Source organism: Aristolochia californica, unplaced genomic scaffold, assembly GCF_029961685.1.
Source record: "Aristolochia californica isolate CCGP_79_NKW_82.1479 unplaced genomic scaffold, dmAriCali1.0.hap1 SCAF_5, whole genome shotgun sequence".
Classification (NCBI taxonomy): domain Eukaryota; kingdom Viridiplantae; phylum Streptophyta; class Magnoliopsida; order Piperales; family Aristolochiaceae; genus Aristolochia; species Aristolochia californica.
Genome location: NW_027182214.1, coordinates 44,794,946 through 44,802,110, shown reverse-complemented (window position 1 = coordinate 44,802,110; position 7,165 = coordinate 44,794,946).

Below are 7,165 nucleotides of genomic sequence, written 5' to 3'. Positions count from 1 at the left end.
ATTAATTAGACTCCATCTTCCGATTTAATTCACAGCGGTGCAATCTGAAGTTTTATAAATAAACGAAGACAACACCACCATAAGTAATAACTCTGGGTGCCAGAGTTGTTGGATAGGAAAAATGATAGGTCCCCATCGAGCATAAATAACTCGGAATACTAGTCAACATGAGGACATGATTTCATGTGTATTATTTAGTTCATGTCCTGATGTCGTTAAGGAGCGCTAAACTTTATGTCATGTACATGATCGTTCATGAGCCAGGAGTTCATGCCCCAAGAGTAAACGGCGGAAAGTGTTTTCCGCCTGATTTTGAGAATCATGTATATGACTCACGCGTGGGTCTCTCTCTGGCGCACACCGTCTCGTTCCCACAGCCTTCTCTCGTTCCCGAACCCCCTCTGTCGTCTCCCTAAACCCCGAGCTCTCTACTCCCTCTCTCGTCTCCACTGTCCCTCTCCTGTCTCCCTCTCTATGGCCTCTCCCTCTCGACCTCTGTTGTAGAGTACGGGAAATCGAGAGTCTCTGCGACAGAGGTCGAGAGGGAGAGGAGAGGGAGGGAGGCAACGGCAACGGCGACGGCAACGGCAACGGTTTCTCTCCCCCCCCCCCGGCCACCCTCCCTCTCCTCTCCCTCTCAACCTCCGTGGCAGAGCACGGGAGCTCGAGCATCTGTTGCAGAGCTTCTCGGCCTTCCTCTCGACGTACCGTTGGAGCGCCGCCTCTATCGGCTTTGCCCGCCGCCGTCGCCGTTGCCCGCTGGCTCGCCGCTGAGGAAGACGACGATGGTTTAATTTTTCCTATTTTAGGAAAAATTAAATTATCTTCATAAAAATTATTATTTTATAAATTTTATTTATAAAAATAATTATTTTTATTTATTTAATATATTTATTTTATAATTACTATATTAAAATAATAATTTAATAGTCATAATTAAAATATTGTTAAAATAAATATTTGATAAATTATTTTGGCATAATTATCCGATTGCTATAGTTAATTAAACCAATGGTTTTAAATTTTGTGATAATATATTATTAATTAATAATACATAAAATATATTATGTACAAATATATAGTGTGTTAAAGTTATGATTAGATCAATGTTTTCTCTTAAATTATTTATTTTTAGGTTAAAGTATAACATATGTTATTAAAAAATTAATAACTTAACGTATTACTTTCGTTTTTGTTATTTATAATGTTATTTATTTATTATTTATAATTAATCATGTGCATGTTTCATTGGCTCATGTAATTACCATATTAATGCACAATAAAATATCTAATTCAATTAATAGATATATTAATATATTTAATTATACATTAAATAACTTATTCGTGTAGTAATAATGGTTGTTTTACCTAATTTGGGGTTTAAGGATTATGTTGTAATTAAGTGTACTGTAAGGGTTTAGGGATTCTTTTTTTTTTTTTTTTTTCTCATGTTGGGGCACTAACACTGGAAACTGTTTTCCAGTGCACATGAAGTCATCAACACTGACACCAAGTGCAAAGATGATCTTCATGTTGGACATGAACTTGAACTTCAAAAATCCATTTGGGGAACTAACCTCCCCTAAGTAATACTCACTTTCTTTGGATGAAAATAAACCACAATTGTTTGTAAGAAAATTATACTTGTTCTATTCATTGTTTCTAAGTAAAGCTTAACAGATCAGTTTAACTCAGGAAACTAACTAGCCTAAACTCAAGGAAATGAGTTATAACAACTTTGAATGAGTAGAAGTACAAAACAACATCAGAAAATAAAATAAAAGTCTGGTTTAGAGTTGGTCTATCTCAAGTTAAAAACTTGAGATTCTTCTTAGAGATTCGTTCAGATCTTCTCGACGTATCATTACTCCCCCCACCAATTGGATCGTTGTCGTCAAGGTTTAGATAAGGAAACTGATTATGCAGCAATGTTGTGTCCTCCCATGTAGCATCTTCATCAGTAATAGGTGGGAGTTCTAAGGTAACTTGTGGAAGACCCCCAACATATTTCTTCAACAGAGACATGAAAAACAGGGTGGATCTTTGCGCCTGCTGGTAATTGTAGTTGGTAAACAACATTGTCGATCTTCTTCTCGATTAGATAAGGACCGTAGAACTTGTTGGAAAGTTTTTGATGAACTCGTTTGAAGGCGGTTTGTTGGCAATAAGGATGTAGTTTGAAGAGGACTATATCACCTGCTTGAAACTCCACATTTCACATATTTTTGTTTGTCGTTTGTTTCCTTCTATTAGTTGCCATGTCCAAATTCTTCCTCAAGTGCTGGAGCAATTCATCCCGGTGTAAGAGGCTCTGATCAATTTCATTAACCTGAGATAACCCATCAAAATAAAACTGCCATGTCCAAATTCTTCTTCAAGTGTTGGACCAATTCCGCATTGCACAGGTATCTCTTTCAGGTCTGGAATTCTAGAGTTCAGTCGTGAGCTCCGTTGAAAATGGGATTTGCTGAAACTCAAAAAGAAGAACTTTAATGAAAAGAAGGAAATAAAATATGGAAAAACGCACATAAGATTAAAGGGTCGTCATGTTGCTATCCTAAGGTGTAGTAAATGGTGGATGGAACTACTGTAATCTTGGATTCGAGCTTGTAATATACCACTTTCATGAAAACTGGAGAACAGGAGAGTTGGAGACCTCTGGGACTCGATCTGTCTCTTTCAGTTCACTGATGTGTAAAGCACAATGGCTCAAGTGGGTGAAACCCATCTGCTAATCCTATTCTGTTTCGTTGAACCAATTCAAGAAAAGCCAGAAGCTTTTCTGCAGTATCTGGGCGGTATGAATCTTTTTCAAGGTTGAAGATCATGCTTTAATGTTGAACATTGGTTTTGAAAAGCATATGAAGTGTGAACGACAATGCAATGGAAGCCTGTAGACCAGGCTTCCATCTGACGGATCACAAATTCGGCATAGACGAACAACAACACCATAATTAGAAATTTTTAGTTTACATTTTTGTATATAAATATGTGATGTAAATGGTTTGTAAAGATCGTGGTGAATAAAGTTTTAATCTACACATGAAGGATATTTATGCCTTCTCCAGCAATGGCTACATCTGCACCAATAGAAACAGTTGTGAATGAGGCAGTGAGTCAAGTCCAGAAGCCAACAACTTGGTCGAGGGTCCTAGGCCTTTAGTGAGACAGTTGAGGTTAGACAGTCAGAGAACGTATGTTCCACGGACATTGAATTGATTCAGAGTCAAGAGATTACCCAAAGGGGGGCTTAGTCAACAAACTTAAAATTTGAAGTTCATCTTCATCTCCTACTTCAAATTCATTTCATTCATCTACATGAAATTCAACTTCAAACTTGGTGTTAGTGTGAACGAGTTCATGTGCACTGGAAAAAAGTTTTCAGTGTTAATGTCCCAAAAAGAGAAAAATATAAAAAACAAGAAAATGAGTAACTTATAATAGTATACTTAATTAAAATATAATACTTAAACCCCAAATTAGGTAAAACAAACATGATTACAACACGAATAAGTAATTTAATGTATAATTAAAATATAATAATATAATAATTAATTAAATTAGATATTATATTATTTAATGATTGCAAATTATTGTACATAAATACAATAATTACGCAAGCCAATTAATTGTGCATATGATTAATTATAAAAAATAAATAAAGAAACAGGAAAATTTGATCAAATGATAACTTTAACACACTATATTTTTACGTATTATTGCATCGTTTGAAGGAAAAGCAGTACTAGAGGCAATTGGGGGCGGACGAAATTGCATCATCCAAAGGAAAAGCGGGCTGAAAATAGGATTTGCAAGTTTTTTTTTAAATAAAAAAATCGCACATGTGAACTGCACATGCTAGTTCGCACGCTGTGCGGGATGGGGCGTCGAGGAGGGAAAATAATTTTCCCCCTCAACTTAGGTAATCGAGGGGTTCTGTGCCGCGCCGGTGAGAGCGGTGGCAGGCTGATCTGACGGCGGCAGCAGGCAATGGTAGGGGGGTGATGACGACGGGAGAAGGTTCAGAGCAGTTACTCTGGCTGGGTACAATGAGGCAAGGGCAACACTACGGGAGTTGACGGCGATGAGGACGAGAGGCAAAGAAGGTGATGTGGGGGGAAGGATTAGGTGTGGCAGTGGCACAGAAGAGAGAAGGAGGCCGAGAGAGAGAAAAAAATTCGGAGGAAGAAGAGACGAGGGAAGGAGGAGACCGAGGGAGCGAGGGTGCACAAAGAGACCGAAAAAAAATTCGATGAGGGTTCGAAACGCCACGCCCGCTTCATCCGGATGATTCGCAATATATTGCGGAATCCGGATTCCCGAAATTAAACCGTGGAGATTATTTTTGGATTTATCTTAGTGATCTACATGACTTGAACGCTAGTGCTTCACTAACGACGTCAGGAGATGAACTGAGTAATGCGGCTGAAGTTTATCCCCCCCCCCCCCCCCCCCCCCCCCCCCGAAGTCATGGTGTGCAAAAGAATCTACTGAAGCAACCTCGAAGGAGTTTTCTTGGTGGTTCGTGTTGAGATTTCTTCCCGTATACAGAAAGATGTTCTTTCCTTATTCTTTAAAATCATGTAATTGTGTAATTACTGTAATCTCTCTCAATCCTTTTGATGGAATTTTAAGAGAAAAGAAAAGAAATCGGAAGGGGGATAGAAAATTTTATTGGGCTTATTTTAAATCTTAGACATTTCCATCCTCCTCAACTAATGAACCACAAAGCTTTGTTCCCTCCCTGTGCCAATAGGCTTGCCGATATGTAGGCACCTTCCTCTCCTTCTCTCCTTTTCTCCAACTTCTCTCTAATCCTCCCTTTCTCGCTTCTCCTTCCTCCTCTCTCTCTCTCTCTTTCTTTTTAGCATGGACTTCCCACCACCAAGCTTGTCGTTACTCACAACCTACGAAGACTTGGAATCAATGTGGTGAACAATTCATTTCCTCTAGTTCATTGGTAAATTATGCCCTTCTTTATATCATTTTTGACTGTTCTTCTATGAATGTGCAGTGGGGCAAGGAGATGGGTTTCACACCATTGATATTACCTTCAAGAATACAACCACCTGTGATTCTCCAATAGTAGCAATGAAGTGCGTTTTGGATCGATCAACCTTCTTCTACAGTGAGCTCCGTGGGTTGTAGGAGACTCTATGCCAAGCTCAACTGTTAGTTCTATAAACAATGCGACATCTACGACTCCATAAATTTCATCTTCAGTGACGTCGTCGTGGATGTGTTGCATGACTACAACATAAGCGCCGCAAACCATCCAAACAAAATCATTGCTCAAGGAAAATCTGACCAAGCCTTAAAACCAATTCAATTCTCCACTATTGCAGCATCACTCCGGCCGAGGATCTTGGTGACGTGAAGACATACTTGAGTGGACCTTGGAAGCCATTTTGGATGAATGTAGTCATGGATGAGGATTTCCACTATTGCTCATTGTATGCATTTTTACTTTTTTTCAGGGAAAAGAAAAAACATAACCTACAAGGCAGTACATGACGAACAAATATATGAACCATCAACGACCCCTTCGAGTTGGACGGACAATGATTCTTTGTTTTGCCTTTCATTTCTTCTTCTCTTTTATAATGAGTACTACCTCAATTAGGTAACATTGATCATGCCTACTTCACCAAATCCCTTCCCCTGAAACCAATGAATATCTCTAGCCCACGCCGTCGCCCACGCCACAAAATGTGCCTCCTTCCGTTTGTTTGTTTGGGTGAGATGGAATCACAATTGTGGCACAATACTACCGTCCCTTTTTGTTGTTACTTCCCAAGGAAAGCTCAACCCTTCCTTCAATCTAATACAAGACCATCACTGTGGTACCAAAAAATATTATTTTAATCCTTGTAAGTAGCAATGAATGAATGAGTTAATCTAAAATAACAAGCAGGTTTGTGAATGTTTCGAGCTTTGTTTTTTCAAGTGTGGGGCTTCTGTATATGGGTGCGGATGTTGATGGATTAAAATGGAGGTGGTGGCAATGATGTTGTAAGTGGGCACAAATGTTGGTGGGGGAGAGGTGTATGTAGGGGTGGCTTCGAATTGAGCCGACTCGAGTTCGGTTCGGTTCCATTCGGTATTTCTCGAGTTCGAGCCGAGCTCGATATCTGAAATCGGCTCATTTAAATTAACTAGCCGAGTTCGACTGAATCCAAGTTCGTCTCGCAAGCGGCGATTCAGGGGAAATTGGGAAAATTATGGGATTCTGTCTCTATCCCTCGAAGCATAAATGAAATGAAGAAACCGTCGTACCCTCCCGAGGAAGGGAGAGAAATATTAATGAGAAACAATGGAGATGGCGAGATGTTGTGCTTCTGTCGTCGTTGGGTGGCATTTCTGTGAGGCACGCACGTCCGCAGAGAAAGACAGGATATCGTTCACACGATCCACTCATAAATCTCCCATGGTTTAACAAAGCCTCACTCCGAAAGTGGTCACGACAACTTCAAATTTGAAGTTTGTTTTTACGGCCTCTCTGTTCATCAACATCTGAAGCATTTGCCATTATCAATCTTATTCGTATTTTTCATCAATACAGTCTGCTTATTGCTCAATCTAAAAAAACTCTTCAAATCTGAAGCCTTTTTTGCCTCTCTGCTTGCCATTATCAATCTTATTCGTCAATGTCATCAATACAATCTCAACTTGAAAAAGAGAATCACACACTAGTTTCCTTTGTGGGGACTAAATAACATTCTTCTTTCACTGTCTACTCGAACAGGGAAAAAAATGGATTTCTCAAGATTAAATGCTGCCATCGGCATCCCCTACAGATACAATGAGTTTGCAGTTTATAGAGGCCATGTTCATGCTCTCCTAACGCGAGGGAGAAGAAGACAGACGAACAAAAAAAAAATCTAGGAGTCAGAGCCAGTAAATCCAAATACTACAGGAAAGCAAGATACGGTGAACTTTCTCAAATCACAAGGAATGTATATCCATTTTAAGCCATTCTCAGGAAAAAACTAAAGGTTAATAGAAATAATTATAGTTTGTAAATTTATAATGGATTTATAGTTTTTATTTAGATGATTGTAAATTCATAGTGATATTTCATTTAATTTTGTTGTATTTGATTATTGTATAAAATTTATTCATAATGTTATGCAGTGTATGGAGTGTTTAGACTATTTTATGGAGT